The sequence below is a fragment of the Schistocerca americana genome, chromosome 1 (genome assembly GCF_021461395.2).
Source record: "Schistocerca americana isolate TAMUIC-IGC-003095 chromosome 1, iqSchAmer2.1, whole genome shotgun sequence".
Taxonomy (NCBI): Eukaryota; Metazoa; Arthropoda; class Insecta; order Orthoptera; family Acrididae; genus Schistocerca; species Schistocerca americana.
The window spans coordinates 113,414,547-113,438,559 of record NC_060119.1 but is presented as its reverse complement, the minus strand read 5'-3'; positions in this window follow the sequence as shown (position 1 = coordinate 113,438,559).

The following is a 24,013-nucleotide window of genomic DNA, read 5'->3' as shown; positions in this document are numbered from 1 at the left end:
AAGAAGTCACAGGGCGTCAACCCCATTGACAGTGTAGGTCATCTGAGGAATGTCAAGTTGTAAGTAGGCTGTTTAGGCTTTCTTATTGGTAACGCCACGTAGCGCTCTGTATGAAAATCACTGGCTGTGCTGTGTACAGTCTGTGGCTAGTGTGCATTGTTGTCTGCCATTGTAGTGTTGGGCAGTTGGCTGTTAACAGCGCGTAGCGTTGCGCAGTTGGAGGTGAGCCGCCAGCAGTGGTGGATGTGGGGAGACAAATGGCGGAGTTTTGAAATTTGTAAGACTGGATGTCATGAACTGCTATATATATTATGACTTTTGAACGCTATTAAGGTAAATACATTGTTTGTTCTCTACCAAAATCTTTCATTTGCTAACTATGCCTATCAGTAGTTAGTGCCTTCAGTAGTTTGAATCTTTTATTTAGCTGGCAGTAGTGGCGCTCGCTGTATTGCAGTAGTTCGAGTAACGAAGTTTTTTGTGAGGTCAGATTGCGTTGCGCTAAAAAATATTGTGTGTCAGTTTAGTGTTGATCAGAATGGGTAAAGAGCGAAATGTCTGAGTAAGTTCAGTTTTGCTCAGCTGTTTGAAAATCAAATAGTGTAAGAGGTTTATCAGCACAGTAATTAATTAATTTTTCTAAGGGGACGTTACATATGTCGACTCTTAGCCGAGGATACCTCACTGGAATCTTCTGATTTTTTCTAGTAGTTTGTGTAATTAGTGTACCTTTTGTTTATTGCTAGCGCGTAATTGTAGAGAAAATCTCCTTTGTAGTTGTCTTTCATTGTTGTACTGTAAAACAGTTGTGGCATGTATGTAGATTTGCACCAAGTATTTCGCAGCTGCGCTTGCAATTAACTAGATATTGTTTTCAGCGCTATGTTAATGTGTTCTCTTATTTTTGCTCCTCAAATTGTGCTTTTCTGTGTTATCGTGTGAAATATTGTGACAATAATGGCGTGTGAAAAACGTAACACTAGGCTCCAAAGTATACTGAGAAATGACAGTGGCGACAAGCGTAGCTTATCAGCACCACTGTGTAATGAATTAACAGACATTCGAAGTAGTAATTTGGTAATTGTGCATAGGGAAATGGAGCGGGCGGCAAATAATGGCGTAGACAGTGAAACAATTAGTGAGCAGGGAAGCATTATCGATCGATCGGTCGGCAACAGCTCGCCTCAGGAATCCGAAATGACAGGACACAATCTCGCAAATACTGTAGATTCAGGTTTTGGGTCCTCACCGTTTTCACAAATAAGTCAAGACACATTTTCTGCTTGTCAAAATGTGAATGTTGCCGGTGCAAATTCGCTGCCGAAAAGCACCGAGGAACATGTTTCAGACACCAGTGCATTGTTATTACAATTAATGCAACAAATGGGACAAAAGCTTCAAAAGTTAGACACAATGGAACAAAATCTCCAAAAGTTAGACACAATGGAACAACACCAGAGACAAACACAGCAACAGTTAGACACAATGGAAGAAAATCGGAGACAAACACAGCAAAAGCTTCAAAAGTTACACACCACACTTGAACAAACACGTGAAGATTTAACTACTGAATTACATAACATTGAATCGAAATGTCAAAAAGACTGTAATGACGTAAAAACATAATTTGTGAGCATTTTCAACCTATTTTTTCACGGCATGAAAATGCATTACAGAATCACGAAGCAGCCATAAAAGAACTACAAACCATTGTTCATGAAAATCATGAGACCTTGTGGGCTAAAATTGACTCAGTTGCATCTACCGATTCGGTTACACTACTTGCAAAAACTCAGGAAAACTTAAAGGACACAGTAGATACGATTTCAACACAAATGGACACTCTGAAACATGGTTCAGAAAAACACACTGAGGAAATAAGTACACTATCGGAGAAAGTAGCCGAACTTTCGGATCAGTGCACTAACTTATCTGCAAAGGTAGATGATGATCTGAATGACAGAAGACCTGTAGCCATCACTGACACAGAAGAGTATGAACAAATTAAGAAATTCAAACAAAATCAGAATCAAATTAATACGCAACACAAAAGAGAAATCCGGGAAGTACAAGATCAGTTGGCACAAGTAATACAAAAATTACACATTTCAGAGGACACTCGCGCTCCAACATGGGAAGAGGAACTTAGAAATACGGAAAAGCCACAAAATAATAACACAGGGCATTTCGGAAATAATGAAAGAAATTGGCAAGGTGCACCGAATTTTGAGATGGAACCGCCGACACGACGTAACAATGACCGATATGCTACTCGCCGACACGATGATTTTGTCTATAAGCTGTTCATTACTACACGTAAATTCTAAACATTTAAGAATTCTGGCAACGACATTCATCCACAAGTGTGGCTCCATCAATTCGCTCATTGTTTTCCTCCATCTTGTCATTAGAGCACAGATTAGAATTTATGTGTGGCTACTTAGAGAATGAACCAGCTGAAAGAATGCGATCGGTCATTCACGATTGTCACAGTGAAGGATAATTTTATCATGCCTTCCTCTCAGCATATTGGTCTCAAGCCACACAAGACCGAGTAAAACATAGCATCATAATGATGAAACATTTCGAACAATCTGAATTTTCCAGTCTTGTGAAATATTTTGAAGACATGTTGCACAAGAATCAGTACTTGCCAAACCCATACAGCCCCTCAGAACTCATCCGCATTTGCTTAATCAAAGTACCTGAACATTTACGACATCGTATTTCCGTAGTAATGAATATGAAAGAGACAATCAGAGAAGATCGCATTTCCGTAGTAATGAAATATGACAGAGACAATCAGAGAAACAAACAATATGGCAACCAGAACCATCATTATTACGGGAGACAGAATAACTTAAGACGCGACGGCCCACTGTGCAGTGTTAATTCAGGGAGGAATTCTCCGCCACTTAACCGACAAGAAAGAAATTACAGAAATTACCGACACGACGACAGACGATATAATCATAACGACAGATCTGAATTTCATCGGAGCTGGCAGGATTCAAACAGGGTAGGGCCCTCTCGACAAGGTGAATTTGTAGAAGTTAGACCTCCAAATCCCAACAACGACGCGCGCCAACAAAGAGGCAGGCAAAGACTTGCACCGCAGGCAGCCACGTGCGCCGGCTGGCTCGGAGAAAAATAACATAGACTGTACCCTTGATAAAAATTTTAGCATTCATTGCCGACGTATACAATGTGATAATTGCTTTGAAACTGAAACTCTGAGTACTAGGAAGAGTACAGGATTGCACCACATTTCACATGTAAAACCGTTTATTGAGAGATAATCTGCTTTTTAACTTAGTCTTTGCCATAAAATTTTTCACTTCACGCTACTAGTACAATTTGTCACACTGAGAAACTTAACGTGCAACAATGTTTTGAAGTTAACTATCCAGTCTAGAACCTAGGGAACATATTTAGACAGTATTTACGAGTGCATTGTTATAGTGAACAGACGACACAGTGTTATTGTGTGTGTACATTCATGCTTGTTAGTTGCACGATTACGTTACGACTACCAGGCTTACATACTTAGAACATATACTGAGGTAAGTGATTTGTGAAAGGTATAGGTTAATGTTAGTCAGGGCCATTCTTTTGTAGGGATTTTTGAAAGCCAGATTGCGTTGCGCTAAAAAATATTGTGTCAGTTTAGTGTTGATCAGAATAGGTAAAGAGCGAAATGTCTGAGTAAGTTCAGTTTTGCTCAGCTGTTTGAAAATCAAATAGTGTAAGAGGTTTGTCAGCACAGTGATTAATTAATTTTTCTAAGGGGATATTACAAAGTCACCGGCTGTCTGATGACCAATCCAACGGGTTACTATTCACGCACTTTGTGACTCCAGTGAGGGGCGTCTTCTTGAAAAATGAAGTTGTCCTCGTTCAGCCTCGGAAACAACGAGTTTTGTAACTTAGAGAAATACTGCTGACAGTTAACCGTGTCTCTATCGAAGAAGAACGGGCCGTTATACAGTGGAAGATAATTTCGTAAGCTACCACGGCCGGTGTCAGGTTGAATAAGGTAATATTGGGTATTGGGCCGCATCATTGTAACTAGTAAAACAGTTAAACTGCCTACATATCGATCGTTTGCTGCGGTCCTGCGCCCTGAAGATGACTGCAGCCAAGTCCGTCGAACCCTCGGCAATTTAGCTGTTTTAGTAGTTACAATCACGCGGCCTAAAATCCAAAATTATTTTTCTTTCTGTGGGGTTGAGCCACACTCCTACAATAATTATTATGTTTATCTTTAGTACTATTCAGATTTTGGCTTTTATGCCATTCTCAAGTACAATTCTAAAAGTTATTAGACCATTATTAAGTCGTGTCTATTAAGGGAGTCCTAAGCAGGTAAACACGACTAATACATGTCTTTAAGACATAATTGTCAAAGAATGTGATCTAAAAAACATAGTATATGTTCTCTCGAGTCCACATTCTTTGAAAGTTACATCTGAAAGACATGTGTTACCCTGGTTTACCTGCTTTGGACTGCTTTAACAGACATAACTTAATAATGGTCTTACAACTTCAGCACTCTACTTCGTAAATGCATAAAAGCCGAAATCTGGATAGTACAAGAGATAAATATAATAATATACTGTCGAATGGCGGTTTACTCTTTTAAAAACCCAAAATCAATTCACCCAAGATGAGTGGAATATCGCACAAATCTCACCGACTTTGGGTGAATTTCGCACATGTTCACCGAGTGCATGTGGGTTCTGTAGGCCCTAAATTCGAACACAGTGTTCATTTACTTTCCGCACTAAGGTGTAAATTCGTTTCATCACTGAAAACGATGCGTTGCGCGAAAGTATCATCAGTGTCAGTAGCATTCTGCAGCACATGATAAAATGTCACACGTTTGCGTTTGTCGTCATGACGTGTATCCTGTAACAGCTGTACCTTGTATCACTTCATAACCACCCAACGTCTCAAAACACGCCACATTGTTGTTGTAGGCAGCTGTAACTCCCGACTGGCAGAAAGAGTTGATTTTCTAGGACTACATTTGAATTCGTGCGACGTTTTCGTCGGAAACACCAGAATGACTATGACTCTTTCCTTTACGTACGTATCCTGTGTTTCAGACTGTCGATACTACCTGAACCTGAAACGCCTCTGCACCGTTATCATGGAATTATACTTTGCAAACTCGAGAACAAAATTATTTCTGCTGAGAATTAGCCGTTTTTCAATATATGTTGGGGTAAAGAAGCAAACGGAAACATCTAGCGGCAATGAATACAAATTAGGCAATGTATTCGTTCCTCCAGTAACGGAGCCATGACGCACCGATTGATGGTTCTGACTTTGACAGAATACTTTTTAATATGTATATTCTTTCTGAAAGTCCCTAAATAACGATAAAATCACATTTTCCGTTAAAAATTCTCATTCTTCGATGAAGTTCCGTTCTAGGGATCGAATACTGATAGCAATATTCTGTGGCAACCTGAAGCTCGCTCTGTTTCTGTTTCTCGTTTTATTTTTCCTTTAGGCGATGGGTTTTACTGCGGAACATGTACGACTTTTGGGGGATTAACTAGGTGTAGTTCATAGAAAACTATTCATTTTAATGCCACTGTAAAACATTTATCGCTAAGAACTAATCACTCCAGCCAAATCTTCTAAAAAATTGTCTTGTTTTATTAGAAATAAACAGTTCAGTATAGTTATCCACGATTTATGTGATTTAATCCAGCCTTGCCTGAACCCTTTTACTATTTTCATCTGATGATTCTGTTTTACATTTCAATGCGTCCATAATTTTCGTTTTTGATTCAGAAGACAAATTAGAATCAAGGGATGCCATGGCGCTAAAACATAAGACAGATTCCATCGACGATTCTCCAATTTTTGAAGCTACTCAAGAAACATTATGATGGACAACCATATAATTAACAAACTTTGAAATAGAGGTGAAAACCAAATACGTTACTTTGGTTTGCAGAAGGGGCATAGATCATATTTCAACACAAAACGACAAACAGCCTTCTCTTCTTGTGGCGATGACCCAAATTCAACATACAAGACAAACATATTCAAGCAATAATTAGTGTCCTCCATTCATCTTGCATCATGCATACCTTCAAGGAAAATACCCCGCAAGGTGGTGCTTCACCAAGAATAATCGTAGTTAATTTTAAAAATTGAGCATAGTTTTGCAGTTATACCCGCTTTTGATGCAAAACTTGTAATATTGGTATGCAGTTTCTTTGAAACTTTGTTAGAATTCCCGCTTTTTCTCAATAAATTGTCACTTCTCATACAGCTAGAGTGAGACTTGGTCGTACAGTTAACCAAAATATCGCAAATGTAAAATAAAATGAAAGTTTGTTTCACAGATGGCATTTACTTCGATTTTTATTTTATGCGAATAGTGCTCGAGCAAATAAATTATCTATTGTATACGAAATGAAGAGGAAGACATTGTTTTTGCTAGGTCTGCTGCCTTCCCTAAGAAACAAAAGACGAGCGATCTGGTGCGAGTTGCGTCGTAAAAATGTCACTCTGTCTTATCTCTCGCCTTTTTGGGGTCAGTGACATATCATCTGTCAAGATCTATATGATCTGTCAATGAGAACGCTTTCACTTAAGAGGACTGAAATAAACAACGTTCCTCCATCAATGAATAAATTTGTTATAAAGAAATAATATTTACCAAGTTGACGGTATTCTGTTTTCCTGAAGTCTCAGATTTTGAAGGCCTAAGAGGACCTCTTCCTCTTATCCTGCCGAGGTCAAATTTCACACAGCTAATTGTTAAATGGGATGGAACTAAATTGGCAGGTAGCCCAAGAAAAATTATTAAACATTGAAAAAAGTGCCACTTAAGAACTACACTAATGAAGAGGCTTGCGCATGATAGAATATCGTGGAGAGCTGCACCAAATCAGCCTTCAGCCAAAGACCCCAACATTCCACGCTCCGCCCGGTAGAGCACTAGGTTCTTTATTATCTCATGACATTCTCCATAGTGGTCCCAGTCGGGAGATCCCAATTTAATTATATATTTTTTTCCATTCCTTGTTACTGGAAGGTTGCCACATTCTTTGCAGGCACCGTTATAGTACACGCAAGAAAGAAAGTTGCCCTTCACTCAATTGCCTGCAGATTACCCAGCACTACTCGCGCCTCCAAACAGTCTCTCGCCGACACGGTTGATGGGAATTGTTGAATCGTCAGAAGAGGAAATACGTTGATTGTCTTAGAATCCTTCTGCTTGCTATCAACTTTAACTGGCAGGCGACACAGTGTTCCTTGGGCTCTAACGAGTCAGTAAACAGGCTGATTTCTAACTCAGTTACACATAACATTTCAGCGATCATGAATTCTACATATCGCTCCTCGTTTAGTAGTTGTACACGCCTTAAACCCAGGCTCGATGGTAGTTACCGTTGGTAACAATAAGAGAGCAGTTAACACCTGTCTGTGTATTTTGATTGACAGCACATAAGTCACCGCCGGCAGAGTCTTCCTAAAGTGCAGAAATAATACTTTCTGTGCATTCCCGACCCTCTCGTGTTTGAATCGATGCCTTTGTTTTACGGCGACGTTTACTTTTGTTGCCAGCAGCGTCAAGCTTTGTTTTTCGCAGGGAATGTATAACGACGATCTCCTCACAGTGTCACGTATGCCGTTATGAACTAAATTAGGGTAACAGCAGTGGTTTTTTTTTTTTTTTGGCAAAGTTAAAAGACTATCGTTGGTCAAGCTCGACAGAGGTTCAAGAGCTGCCGTGAAACGATATGTGCAAACTATGAATGGACTGTAATGTGTTTAGAACATCTTTTTTATGTATATATATATGAAGGTACAGATGTACTCAGTACATGCAGTGTATCATACCGCAAGAAACAACGTTCAGCAATAGCTTCTTTTTGATGGAATTCTGACCCAGACGAAAGCGATGGATATTTTGCCCCCCCTCCCCCCCCCCCACCCCCTGCTCGTAACAACTACACTATTCTCTTCATTTCATGCATTTGTCCTTGTGTCGTTATTATCGCATGCAGTGACACTTCTGGTTGCTTAGTTGATTGAGAGGGGGAAGGCGGGGGGGTGGGGGGGGGACCAAACAGAAAGGTCATCAGTTGTATCGGATTAGGGAAGGATGGGGAAGGAAGTCAGCAGTACCCTTTTAGGGAAATCACGGAAAACCTAAATCAGGAGGTTCGAAAGGGGGTTTGAACCGTCGTCCTCCCGATTGCGAGTCCAGTGTGCTAACCACTGGGCCACCTCGCTTTGCGACACTTAGATTAGTGACTGAGATTGGCACACTGGACTCGTATTCGTAATTGGAAAATCCTCATTTCTAATTCCCGATTTGCCATCCAGATTTATGCTTTCTGTTATTTCCTTCGAGAGGTCGGCGTTTCTAACCTCCGTTCACGGATGCAGATTTAGGCTTTCTGTGATTTCTCCTTACTCGCTTAAGGCAAGCGCAGGGAAGGTCCCAATGACAATGACAGTAGGTGTTTTATTCCCAACTCTTCACCAATCAGAGCATCTGCTCCATCTCCTATCACCCCGTCAAAGCCGTGACTATAAGCATTGAATTTCTTTTTTCGTTTGAATAGTACCAAGTATATACAAGCTAAGGTTTCTAAAGCTTTCACCTAGTAATAATGTACATCGGAGATGGATAATAAATTAATAAAAAGCAATCCCATACTTGCCTGTGCGATGGCTGCCTTATACGTAAGTTTACACAAAAACTATGAAAGCAGAACATTTTACAGTACAACTTGTTTTAGTGTTTTTTTCAAGACATTTGCCGTAACATTTATGTATTTTTGCATGCTTTCCGATGTATAGTGAAAATAGTTTTTTCACTCTGGTGTTGGCGTCTCAAAGTCACAGTTTCGGAAGGTAACGAAAATTGCCATTCACCAACTATTTGCTTGATGCATTGGAGACCAAAGAATTTGTCAGGTAATATATCACTGATACAATCAATCGCTTCACGTGCTATATGACACATGGCGTTGCTGGTTCATCCTGTTTTACTGATGACTTTTGGCAGCCATAAATCTGTATTCCATTCACTATTAACCGTTCCTCGATCCTTCACAGCATACACCGGTGTAGCCATGGATGCAAGCGATAATTTTCTCGGAAGCGCTTCACGAAGGGACTACTTTTGTTGATTTTGGTTCATACTGGAACTGTCACAAAGCAGCGGACTGTTGGTTGTTTTACAAGTTGTACGAATGTAACCAAGGTGCACCTCCCGCTAAGATATTATATATCGAACTTGCATTTCCACGATAGCGCTTTTTAAGCAGTTCTTTATCCTAGTTAGTCCCACCTTCGCTCACAGTGTGAGGAATTCATTAGAAGCTGATCTTTATCACAGCTACATATCCATACAAAACCGAAAGTACTGCAGTTTCTCGTAGGCTTAAGCATGCTTCTACAGGGCACCTACATGAAACCTCCATATTTTCTAATTGCAATTAAAAACACTATCAGACACAGATACTTGCAATTTGTGGCATCATTTAAAGTAAGTAAAACTGTTTTGTACAACAAATTGATACACTTCTACGTGGCCTCCTTTCATCACCCGAAAACGTCTATCTCAAACCATGGGCGGACAAGCATGTCTGGAGCTATGGAGGCTATTGCATCCACAATTCTTCTGCCGTGATCGCCAACGTCGTGTACAGGCGAGACTTGCACTATGTCTTCAAAAATCATTTCATAGGAAGAAATCTTGGGCACTTGTTTTGTCCATCACGTCCTATCCATCACTATGGAAAGGTTCGTTTCCGGAAGACATGAACATTAATTGTCCAGTGTTCTGGTGCTACCTTTCGGCTGCAAGATCACATTGGGCTCAGGGGGAAGTAGCTGACAACAAAAAATCGCTCAACTCTGTCCAGATAGACGGTCCCTGTTGTTGTTTGTCTGGTGAAGTAAAAGGGTACACCTATGCTGTTCACCACCAGCCACATGTTCATGTTTTCGCTGTCTCAAAGGTGTTCCGTAAAACGGTGGGGGTTTTCCGAACCACATACGTATAGCACCCAACCCACCTGGTTTTCCATTTTTGCTCTGCCTGACAAAAAAAAAAAAAAAAAAAAAAAAAAAAAAAAAAAAAAAAAAAAAAAAAAAAAAAAAACTGTTGCAAGAAATACTGTACATACAGGATAAACTTGCAGTTTATGACATGATCAGATATGAAATAGGAAAAGATTATAGAAAATCTTTTTAGGTGTTTTACATGATGACACAAAGAGCAAGTGTCTGTGTCTAATAGGTTTTTTTCTTTTACTGCGTTTAGAAATTACGAAAGTAACAACAATCGTTATGGTCGAGTTTAAGGAAATTCACCACTGACGAAAGAACGATCATGACGACATTCTGCAGAGAAGCTGTAAAGAATCTTTTCTAATGGGCTATTCCAGGCACTGTTGTTGAATTAGGCCTTCAGAAAAACATAAAAATTTCAGCCAACACAAACCTTCGCGAGAAATTCGCTTGATGTGACAAGAATGTGTATTTAACGCACGCAGTAAACAAAACAACTCGGCCAGCTTCACAGATCCTTTTCCTTTAATACAAATTTTTAAATAATAATAACTTATAACTGCATTAAAAGACAGCCCGCGCATATAAAAAAAAAAGCATCTTACTTAATTGCGGCTCTACCTATCACGACTGTGATAGTCCACTGTGAAGGAACTGTCTCGTTTTCGTTCATGGAAATGCGCAATTTTTTGCCGTAGAGAAAACAGAGCTTAAGTTTCCGTCAGCGACAAGATTATTAGATTGGAGAAAATGTCAAAGTTATACTTGACAACCCACAACAGAAACAACACTGTACAACATTGTCCTTATTTAAGAAAAGGAAGTATAAAACTTGCGACATGTCACAGGATTTGGATGGTTTTAAATAACCACAAAAAAAAAATTTTCTCTCGAGTCATAGTCAGAATGTGTTATTTTCATTCCGACGTATTGGCCTGAATAAAGTAAAAAGCGTAAATTACATTTTAGTAACGTTTTATGTCACCGGCCACCATTAATATAGATTATTCAATCAACGTGAAGCACAAAATTGATTCATATTACTTTCAGGAACGCCGTAAAACTGTTGTCCATTACCATTACGAAACCATTACCAGAGATGGGCCAGTTACAGGCACTTTATGTCGCGTCGGCAGAGCGGACACAAAGAGGATTTGTCTACCCCGTGTCAAGGACTCTGCCGCGATACAACCAGGACAAACGAGGTACAAAAGGGGCTCTGTATTATACGTTTAACAACCACATCGTGCTAAGTTGTGGACGGTGAAGTGTACGTGTTTACGGCCGAATTACGGCGTTCATAAGGTTTTAATAGTGTAACAAATTTTAACCTGTCTCGTTTGTGGAGGACGACTAACGATTGTAGTTACTTAGGTATGCGCAAGAGTACTTATACCACTACACAACAGAAAAAAGTGTATCTTGCGTCGCTCTTTAACAAACTCGAAGATTGTTACTGGGTGGTAGCGGGAAGCCTGCAAAGTTTCACAGACTGTCCTTGTAATAGCTTATGCTGCAAGTCATCTCTATGACACTTCCAGTGGTGGTTTTCTGTTTAAAATAGTGCAAGTGGATACAGTTTTCACCTCCGGTCTTTCGACAGCAAGAAAAGGAGTTGTCACATGGTGTAGTTGTCGGTCACTTCATGAAACGCCAATTGCATTCATTACACTATCATGTTATCATCCGTAGAGTTGTGTCTTACACATTGTTTGTGATGAGTACTAAATCATCTTCCTGGGTTCAATGTATTTTTTGGGACGCATCGTGTATTGTCACGCCTAATAAAAAGGTTAGACCACTAAAGTAAAATACAACAGTAAATGAAATATTTGATGAGACAACTACAAGAGGTGTTAAACATGGGCAGTAAAACAAGTAAGGTTAAAAGAAAGCCTTAACAATTGAAACTACAGTATATATGGAATACATAGACCATGTATTCCATATAGACTGTAGTTTCAATTGTTAAGGTTTTATTTTAAATGGTACTTGTATTACTGTCCATGTTTAGCACCTCTTGTAGTTGTATCATCAGATATTTTTTCTTTTTTACTTGGTTCATTTATTTAATGCAAACTGTTACATAGCCACAGTTTTGAAGATAATGTTAATGTTAAAATGCAGTATCACCACACTCTCAAAGACAGCATTTGCTGTATGTTCCCTCAAACTCCTCCATTTATGCATTTATTTATTTCTGTTTATCTTATTGATATTGCTTAAGTTCCTTATGTATTCTGTAGTTGCATTGATAACTGTTTCTTCTTTTAGTTGGTTTGTATATGACTTTCCAAGTTTTGTACTTCCTAATGTAATCTTTTCAAGTACTAATTTGATTTTATTTTATTAGCTTTGTTTATTAATAGAAAGTTATGTAGGTTGTTGTTGTTGTGGTCTTCAGTCCTGAGACTGGTTTGATGCAGCTCTCCATGCTACTCTATCCTGTGCAAGCCTCTTCATCTCCCAGTACCTACTGCAACCTACATCCTTCTGAATCTGCTTAGTGTATTCATCTCTTGGTCTCCCTCTACGATTTTTACCCTCCACGCTGCCCTCCAATACTAAATTGGTGATCCCTTGATGCCTCAGAACATGTCCTACCAACCGATCCCTTCTTCTGGTCAAGTTGTGCCACAAACTTCTCTTCTCCCCAATCCTATTCAATACTTCCTCATTAGTTATGTGATCTACCCATCTAATCTTCAGCATTCTTCTGTAGCACCACATTTCGAAAGCTTCTATTCTCTTCTTGTCCAAACTATTTATCGTCCATGTTTCACTTCCATACATGGCTACACTCCATACGTATACTTTCAGAAACGACTTCCTGACACTTAAATCTATACTCGATGTTAACAAATTTCTCTTCTTCAGAAACGCTTTCCTTGCCATTGCCAGTCTACGTTTTATATCCTCTCTACTTCGACCATCATCAGTTATTTTGCTCCCCGAATAGCAAAACTCCTTTACTACTTTAAGTGTCTCATTTCCTAATCTAATTCCCTCAGCATCACCCGACTTAATTCGACTACATTCCATTATCCTCGTTTTGCTTTTGTTGATGTTCATCTTATATCCTCCTTTCAAGACACTGTCCATTCCATTCAACTGCTCTTCCAAGTCCTTTGCTGTTCCTATTTTGTGTTAAAGTTTTTCATGCCTACTCCATTTTTACTTATTTACTGTTCAATTTTCATTGCATTACCACCACTCTGCCAAAGATGTTACTTACTGTATGTCCTGCTTCAGTCTAGACGTGTTACTTCTCTTCCAATGTTGTTCGCAAACATGTAACTTCTTTGGTGACAATACTCAGTAAATGTCCGAAGATGGCCTTGTAGGCCGAAAACTGGTTAACACAATAAAAATAAATACTGTAGAATAAAAGCAAACTGGTGCTTTTCATTTATTATAATGCTGTTCTACCAAGAACCGACAGAAAATTCTGTTAACACAAAATACAATAAGCTATTTTTTATGTAGGTTGACGCAGACGCGAGGAATAGTCGAAAGACATGGATAAACCAAATAATTATGTTTTCATAGGAAGACTGCATGTTGCTATTTCATGTATGATACATGTCACATTTGAAATCTCAGTAAGTTACTTACAGGTTACATCTGGCAGTCAAGCAAGATTCACCTGCACAAAAGTGTATCCTAAGCGAAATACTGTATTCTAAACGAAGTAGTAAATACTGCATGAAAACATTAATTCTGTTTATAAAAGAATGCTTCAGGCTTGGTTCTTTATTTTTTATTTATTTTTTAATCCCTCAAAAACCTCCGAACTATGCGCCGAAAATCCGTAAACCGGATAATCAGCAGCTTACTGTAATTTCAAGTTCTTCGTCGTGACTTTAGAATATTTTAGCTGTATGTTGCATCAGAAAGTGAAATAAAAATATGAGACCGAGCGGAGCTTCATAGAGAAGCCAGCCCGTGCGTACATGAACAGACGGAAAGGCAAAGAGGATATTTGTGTACTATAACACATACAAACTGGGCTGGCAACCAGTTGCCTCTTGGAGGTAGGTCAGTGCGCCAGTGTGAGCCTAACACTTGGTCGCCTCGCCAAACGAGTCGAGGGTCGAGGTCAAACTTATAATAGAAAAGAGCTAGCGACTCGTGACAGTAAATGACCGGAGTTAGATTTGGAATGTTAAGGCAATCGACTCTAGAAGGGATGTTCCAGAAAGATAATGAAGAAGGTCGTATTCAGCTAGATCTGTGTGGGGGCAAATGCATAAAGGATCAGACATAAGCAGTATTCAGTTGGTAGTACCAGCATGAAGTGGCAGTAGCAGTATCAAGTATCCAGCCAGCACCCAGCTAATATCAAAACGTCTTTGAGCAGTGACGCTAGCAACAATTGCTAATGGAAGTTCAGGAACTTCGACTACGAGAAGACAGTGAAATCCTCTGGTGGAAACAACTAAAACTCACAGATAGGTAGCACTTTATTTTTCATTGGAACAATGTTAAACAGAGACAGCTGGTCTCCGTCTCAAACAGTTATCTGTTGAGCATTGCAGTTAATACCAGGAACACATTACTGATTAATACACTACTAGCCATTAAAATTGCTACACCAAAAAGATGACGTGCTACAGACGCGAAATTTAACCGACAGGAAGAAGATGCTGTGATATGCAAATTATTAGCTTTTCCGAGTATTCACACAAGGTTGGCGCCGGTGGCGACACCTACAACGTGCTGACATGAGGAAAGTTTACAACCGATTTCTCATACACAAACAGCAGTTGACCGGCGTTGCCTGGTGAAACGTTGTTGTGACGCCTCGTGGTCGAGTCGAGTCGAGATCCAATGACTGTTAGCAGAATATGGAATGGGTGGGTTCAGGAGGGTAACAGAACGCCGTGCTGGATCCCAACGGCCTCGTATCACTAGCAGCGTATCTTATCCGCATGGCTGTAACGGATCGTGCAGCCACGTCTCGATCCCTGAGTCAACAGATGGTGACGTTTGCAAGACAACAACCACCTGCACGAACAGTTCGACGACGTTTGCAGCAGCATGGACAATCGGCTCGGAGACCATGGCTGCGGTTACCCTTGACGCTGCATCACAGACAGGAGCGCCTGCGATGGTGTACTCAACGACTAACCTGCATGCACGAATGGCAAAACGTCATTTTTTCGGATGAATCCAGGTGCTGTTTACAGCATCATGATGGTCGCATCCGTGTTTGGCGACATCGCGGTGAACGCACATTGGAAGCGTGTATTCGTCATCGCCGTACTGGCATATCACCCGGCGCGATGGTATGGGGTGCCATTGGTTACACGTCTCAGTCACCTCTTGTTCGCATTGACGGCACTTTGAACAGTGGACGTTACATTTCAGATGTGTTACGACCCGTGGCTCTACCCTTCATTCGATCCCTGTGAAACCCTACATTTCAGCAGGATAATGCACAACCCAATGTTGCAAGTCCTGTACTGGCCTTTCTGGATACAGAAAAAGTTCGACTGCATCCCTGGCCAGTACATTCTCCAGATCTCTCACCAATTGAAAACGTTTGGTCAATGGTGGCCGCCGAGCAACTGGCTCGTCAGAATGCGCCAGTCACTACTACTACTGTGGTATCGTGTTGAAGCTGCATGGGCAGCTGTACCTGTACACGCCATCCAAGCTCTGTTTGACTCAATGCCCAGGCGTATCAAGGCCGTTATTACGGCCAGAGGGAGTTGTTCTGTGTACCGATTTCTCAGGATCTATGGACCCAAATTGCGTGAAAATGTAATGACATATCAGTTGTAGTATAATATATTTGTCCAATGAATACCCGTTTATCATCTGCATTTCTTCTTGGTGTAGCAATTTTAATGGCCAGTAGTGTACCTATGTCGTGTGAGTAAGGCCAAAGGGCCAATGAGTGGTTAGATAGGTCAAGTGGGTAGGGAATCAGCAGTTCACAGAACGACTGACAGTGAGAGCACTCGTGCCTGACGGAAATAGTAGTTAATGTAAGAGGAGGATCGTGAGAAAGGGTTCTGGCTCAATCTATACGAAGCTACGTTGAGGAGACGAAGTTCATGAGACAGCGACATGCACACATACAAATGGCGGTGGTATCGCATACACGAGGTATAAAAGGGTAGTGTATTGGCCGAGCTGTCGTTTCTACTCAGCTGAGACATGTGAAAAGATTTCCATCGTGTTTATGGTAGCAAGACTGGAATTAACAGACTATGAACGCGGAATGGTAGTTGGAGCTAGATGGAAAGAACACTCCATTTCGGAAATCGTTTGGGAATTGGATATTCCGGGACCACAATGTCAAGAGTGTACCGAGAATACCAAATTTCATGCATTTCATCTCACCATGATCAATGCAGTGGCCTACGACCTTCATTTAACGATCGAATGCGTAGAGTTGTCAGTGCTATCAGACAAACAACGCGACGTGACATAACCACATGAATCAATATGGGACATACGACGAACGTATCCGTTGGGACAGGGTGGCAAAATTCGGCATTAATGGGCTATGACAGCAGATGATCGACGTGGGTGTCTTCGCTAACAGCAAATCGCCTGCAGTGCCCCTCAGGGTTCGTATCCTTGTCTGTTGGACCCTAGTCGACTGGGAACACCTTGGCGTTGTCAGGTGAGTCCCGATTTTACTTGGTAAGAACGGATGGTTGTGTTAGAGTGTGGCGCAGTTCAGACGAATAGACGGATCCAAACCGTCAGAAAGGCATTGTACAAGCTGGTGATGGCTCCAAAAAGGTGTGGTCTGTGTTTACGGGTGGAGTGATCTGGGTCCTCTGGTCCAATTGAATCGACCACTGACGGGAAATAGTTATGTTCGGCTACCTGGAAGCCATTTTTGACCATTCATTGACTTCATGTTCGCAAACAAAGTTGGAATATTTATGGATGACAAAGCGCCATGTCACCGAGCTACAACTATTCGCGACTGGTTTGAAGAGCATTCTCAACAGTTCGAGCGAATGATTTGGCAACCGCGTAGTCAGACATGAAACTCACCGATCATTTAAGGGACACAATCGATAGGTCAGTTCGTACACAAAATCCTGCACCGGCAACTCTTTCGGAATTTTGGACGTCTACAGAGGCATAATGGCTCAGTAATTCGGCAGGGCACTTCCAACGACTTCTTGAGTCCATGCTTGGTCGACTTGTTGCACTACTCCGGGCAAAATAAGGTCCGACACGATATTATGAGGTATCCCATGACTTTTGTCACTTCAGTGTATGTGACTCTATATATCTGACAGGAGGGTAATTGGTCCAACACATCACACGTTTATGATTAGAAATAAAAAAATCTGTTTAAAGAAAATTAATAACTTGCTACTTCGTCAGATTATTCTTACCAAAACCAACTCTTTGCCACCATTCGTCTACACCACGCTAAACAACCAAGGCGGTTCAGTTCCCTGTCATCTCCGCTACAAAGGTTTCTTAGAGTGATTAAAATAACAACACAGACTCACAGAGTTATCAACAATCTGATTGTGCCACACAGACGTCACCGACTCTGTATTGGTGGACTGGACCTATGCCGGGACATGGCATATTGTGTCACAGCTGTATCAAACTTCTCAGTTGAAACATTCTCCCGAATGCGCTGCTCGCATCGTAGAGTCTGTGGAACTGGCAACTGTGATAAATTTGTAACAATTGTAGTTGCTGCGCAGTTTGCCTGTCCATCACAGCTAGGGAAAACATGTTAAAGATGTTGGCGACCCTCTTCCCAAGTTTCTCTGGACTCTGCCCACTCGCAGTCAGACGTAAACATTAAATCAACACTGTCTCTATTCGTTCATGGGATGTATGAAATTGTAACTCCACTAAAATCTGCTTCAAATTTTCGATCACGATTGGGCAATATGATAGAACTTTGTTCATAGACCATCAGTATCGCGTAAGAGAGACGTACTTCATGGAATTGTTGTTAAGCCATACTTAAATTGATTCATCATACCCAGAGTGTACTGGTATGAAAGCTGTTTCAGCTTGCTAACGTAATAAAAGAAAGAATAAAGTCTCAGCTTATTTGCTCCGTTAATTACAAGGTGGGCCTCTATTAAAGCATACATGAGTACATTCATTTAACATTTATTACTAACTATAAATAAAGAGTTTTAAAAATTTTTGACGTGTAAGTAAATAAAATAAACCGAGGAAGCAATTTCCACATTTTTCATCATATTACTACCTATCTCTCTGTTCTTATACAACATTTTCAGCTTTTTCTAGCATCCGTTTATATTTCAAAAAGTCTCTTTCTGTACAGCACCAAGCAATATCACTGCTTTATAAAAATTGAGTCCGTCATTGTTCTATACAGGGTGTTACAAAAAGGTACGGCCAAACTTTCAGAAAACATTCCTCACACACAAATAAAGAAAAGATGTTATGTCGACATGTGTCCGGAAACGCTTAATTTCCATGAAAGAGCTCATTTTAATTCTTCCACCTACGCTCAATGGAGCACGTTATCATGATTTCATACGGGATACTCTACCTGTGCTGCTAGAACATGTGCCTTTACAAGTACGACACAACATGTGGTTCATGCACGATGGAGCTCCTGCACATTTCATTCGAAGTGTTCGTACGCTACTCAACGACAGATTCGGTGACCGATGGATTGGTAGAGGCGGACCAGTTCCATGGCCTCCACGCTCTCCTGACCTCAACCCTCTTGACTTTCATTTATGGGGGCATTTGAAAGCTCTTGTCTACGCAAGCCCGGTACCAAATGTAGAGACTGTTCGTGCTCATATTGTGGACGGCTGTGATACAATACGCCATTCTCCAGGGCTGCATCAGCGCATCAGGAATTCCATGCGACGGAGGGTGGATGCATGTATCCTCGCTAACGGAGGACATTTTGAACATTTCCTGTAACAAAGTGTTTGAAGTCACGCTGGTACGTTCTGTTGCTGTGTGTTTCCATTCCATGATTAATGTGATTTGAAGAGAAGTAATAAAATGAGCTCTAACATGGAAAGTAAGCGTTTCCGGACACATGTCCACATAACATATTTTCTTTCTTTGTGTGTGAGGAATGTTTCCTGAAAGTCTGGCCGTACCTTTTTGCAACACCCTGTATAAACTTAAAAATTCCTCTTCCAAGATTTAATCTCTCTGGTTCCAATGCTGTTCTCTGCTGGCTAATATTATTATATCCTCCCCGGACACATTGTCCACTGAAAGCTATTCCGTTGCTTAATAACATCACCTTTCGACGAGCGATGGTCACGCAGTAACATATCGAATATATCCATTTGTAACTTATTTCCATTACGTTACAAAATACGCTCGAGAAAAGAAACAAAATTACAGTTACGGGTATGTGAAGACAAAGTGTGCCCTGACGGTGGACCAGTCGCTGATATCTGGGTTTTAAGCTGACTCGAAGGCTCAGTCTCTAGAGCAACATCTGTGACAGGCAAGTTTCAAGGATCGAATCTTGGTCGGACTACTTCAACGTATCAGTCGAAGGTGACTTATGAAGGTGTGAAAACTTCATTACATATGTTTCTTATTTAGCGAAGACTTTCTTCTATAATTCACCGTTATTTCGCGGACTTCCGTTAAAGGAGGTAATTTCTTTCAGAATTGGTTGAATTGGTAATTAGGGCTTCCAGCAATTAAGTTCTTAGCGTATGTACAAAACATTTATTTGACAGGAAATATTAAAAATTATAAACCCGCTTTTCTTACTTTACTACACTCCAACATTGAGGAAGCGCACAGCAGGAGACTGTCAGCTGCTAATCATTTAACTGTATAAACAATTATCCACACAACCGGATTCTTTAACATAGCACCCATTTCATTGTTGCTGTTGTTGTGGTCTTCAACCCTGAGACTGGTTTGATGCAGCTCTCCATACTATTCTACCTTTGCAAGCTTCTTCATCTCCCAGTACCTACTGCAGCCTACATCCTTCTGAATCTGCTTAGTCTCCCTCTATGATTTTTACCCTACACGCTGCCCTCCAATACTAAACTGGTGATCCTTTGATGACTCAGAACATGTCCTACCAACCGATCCCTTCTTCTAGACAAGTTGTGCCACAAACTCCTCTTCGCCCCAGTTCTACTCAATACCTCCTCATTAGTTATGTGATCTACCCATCTAATCTTCAGCATTCTTCTCTACTTCGACCATCATCAGTTATTTTGCTCCCCAAATAGGAAAACTCCTTTACTACTTTAAGTGTCTCATTTCCTAATCTAATTTCCTCCGCATCACCCGACTTAATTCGACTACATTCCATTATCCTCGTTTTGCTTTTGTTGATGTTCATCTTACACCCTCCTTTCAAGACACTGCCCATTCCGTTCAACTGCTCCTCCAAGTCCTTTGCTGTCTCTGTCAGAATTACAATGTCATCGGCGAACCTCAAAGTTTTTATTTCTTCTCCATGGATGTTAATACCTACTCCGAACTTTTCTTTTGTTTCCTTTACTGCTTGCTCAATATACAGGTTGAATAGCACCGGGGAGAGGCTATAAACCTGTCTCACTCCCTTCCCAATTACTGCTTCCCTTTCATGCCCCTCGACTAACTGCCTTCTGGTTTCTGTACAAATTGTAAATAGTCTTTCGCTCCCTGTATATTACCCCTGCCACCTTCTGAATTTGAAAGATAGTATTCCAGTCCACATTGTCAAAAGCTTTCTCTAGGTCTACAAATGCTAGAAACGTAGGTTTGCCTTTCCTTAATCTTTCTTCTAAGATAAGTCGTAAGGTCAGTATTGCCTCACGTGTTCCAACATTTCTACGGAATCCAAACTGATCTTCTCCGAGGTCGACTTCTACCAGTTTTTCCATTCGTCTGTAAAGAATTCGCGTTAGTATTTTGCAGCTGTGACTTATTAAACTGATAGTTCGGTAATTTTCACATCTGCCAACACCTGCTTTCTTTGGGATTGGAATTATTATATTCTTCTTGAAGTCTGAGGGTATTTCGCCTGTCTCATACATCTTGCTCACCAGATGGTAGAGTTTTGTCGGGACTGGCTCTCCCAAGGCCGTCAGTAGTTCTAATGGAATGTTGTCTACTCCCGGGGCCTTGTTTCGACTTAGGTTTTTCAGTGCCCTGTCAAACTCTTCACGCAGCATCATATCTCCCATTTCATCTTCATCTACCTCCTCTTCCATTTCCATAATATTGTCCTCAGGAACATCGCCCCTGTATAGACCCTCCATGTACTTCTTCCACCATTCTGCTTTCCCTTCTTTGCTTACAACTGGGTTTCCATCCGAGCTCTTGATATTCATGCAAGTGGTTCTCTTTTCTCCAAAGGTCTCTTTAATTTTCCTGTAGGCAGTATCTATCTTGCCCCTCGTGAAATAACCCTCTACATCCTTACATTTGTCCTCTAGCCATCCCTGCTTAGCCACTTTGCACTCCCTGTCGATCTTATTTTTGAGTCGTTTGTATTCCTTTTTGCCTGCTTCACTTACTGCATTTTTGTATTTTCTCCTTTCATCAATTAAACAACATGCTGTTTGTAGTAGCTTACCCGCACTCCTATTTTTTTTATTCATTATTAAACCTACTCCTGCATTACCCCTATCTGATTTTTTATTTATAACCCTGTATTCACCTGACCAAAAGTCTTGTTCCTCCTGCCACCGAACTTCACTAATTCCCACTATATCTAACTTTAACCTATCCATTTCCCTTTTTAAATTTTCTAACCCACCTGCTCGATTAAGGGATCTGACATTCAACGCTCCTGATAACGACGTCCTCTTGAGTAGTCCCCGCCCGGAGATCCGAATGGGGGACTATTTTACCTCCGGAATATCCCATTTCATAGGGCTATCTATTTCAGTGTGATATGGCTCCATCTTCAGGGTCCTACTACAGATGCATATTATAACAAACTTTCAAAAAATATAGAGTGAATATATTTTGCAAAAACTTATTATAAAAATGTACCTTACTAGGACTCTAATCGACAGTCACAAATCTCCTGAAACTACAGAAAGTTACCTGTTCGTACGGCACATTCATTTCTTCCCATTACATTTTGCTGTTGATAGATCCTGATATTTATAGCTGTAGTATTTCACCCTTATCTACTATTTTCAGGCTCGCTTAATCAATGTAAACACTGTGAAAAATCTTTTTGCATGGTTTGTGAGGCGATTTCGCACATCTGAGGAGTCATTTTGGCTTGGCGGGTTGGAAACCACACTGCCTCTGTTTGAAATAGCAGGCGACACCCAAATCGGCCTTTTTATTTCTGATTCTGTTTCCGTTCGGTTCTGTGTTCTGATATTGAGAAGCCTTGTTCTGTGTTATGACATGCGAGGAAGATTGCCTTTATCTAGTTATGATCAGTGCTGGTGTGGAGACTCTGCAGCGATGAAAGAATTGGGTGAGACTATTTCCGTGACTTGCCGTGGTGAAGCTTACCTAAATTGGTTAGATTACTTCGGTACTGCTATTAGGAATGCAGCATCATTCTTGCGCGATGCCATATGGAAACATGTAGGTTGCTCATATTACACTGTATACAAGCTGATTACAGCGACGTATATTTTCTTCTCAGTTCGTTGTGCTGTACATTCAGGGTTATCACTCTTTCTTAAAATCATGAGAGAGTTATTACCTTGTTTAAAGCCTTGTACTGCAACGTAGTATTTTGAGTATTCTTAATGAAACTGAATTTTATGTCTACTGTTTTGAGGCTACATGTGATCCTGAAATCAAATACTTGTGATTGGTAATAAAATATCGGCTTATTTAACAATTTATTACGGTATTATTTCGATCCAAAACCAAAACAAATAATTGTTTGTTACTTACGTATATAACGCCACGTTGCATGCCCGCCATCTTGTTATATATCGTGAAATCGCCTCACGGTCCGTGAATATCCAGTCTCATCAGAACCCACATACTGATTTGCAGTCACAGACATTAGCAGTAAGTAGCTTTTTTGTGAACGCCATTAGTTTAATGTCGCGTTTGGAAGGTAGGTCGATGAGCGCCGTTTCGATCATTTCGTTTTTTGTTAAATCTTATGCGGAGCGATCTCGCACATTGGTTCGATGTTAGGCGGAAATGATATTCACAAACTGTGTTTTGATTCTGATGTTTCAGTTATTCGTTGTATTTGAAATCGATGATGGCACAACTGAGGAAACAACCTTATTTTGACAACTGGACGCAATGAGCAGAAATCTAACACTTGTTCAACCTAAGGATGACTGTCTTGATTAATCAGTACTAATGGGTTAATACTCGAATTATAGCTACGCTACGCCGATTTTTAGTTGCGCTGGATTGTACTGGGTGTAACACCTGTAAGCGGTACCTCACTATGTAAACACATCAACGTGTTCGTTGTTTCTTCAAATGGTTCTGAGCACTATGGGACTTAACATCTGAGGTCATTAGTCCCCTAGAACTTAGAACTACTTAAACCTAACTAACCTAAGGACATCTCTCACATCCATGTCCATGGCAGGATTCGAACCTGCAACCGTAGCGGTCGCGCGGTCCCAGACTGAAACGCCTAGAACCACTCGGCCACACCGGCCGGCGTTATTTTTTCTCTGCGTCTAACAGTCTTCCCGCAAGCACGTCACATAGTTTAATACCTGATGTTTCTTTTTTTTCCTTTTTTTAAATTTTATTTTATTAATTTTCGGAACGCGCCCATCCAACCAGCTCAATAGCAGAACGTAATTCTAATGATACGAACGGAAGGACAACATAACACACAGTACCCGAGCAGAGAAAATATCCAAGCTGGACACCTACGCTTGGCAAACTGCGCAGCTACCTAGGCAGACAACCTGATGTTTTACGCATGGACTTCAATATTAAGTGGACTTCGCCTGCCAGTGCAGACTAACCATTTTGCATCCCTGCTTCCATATTTCAACGCTTAATCTGCTTCCCAGGGGAAAATTAGCATTAATAG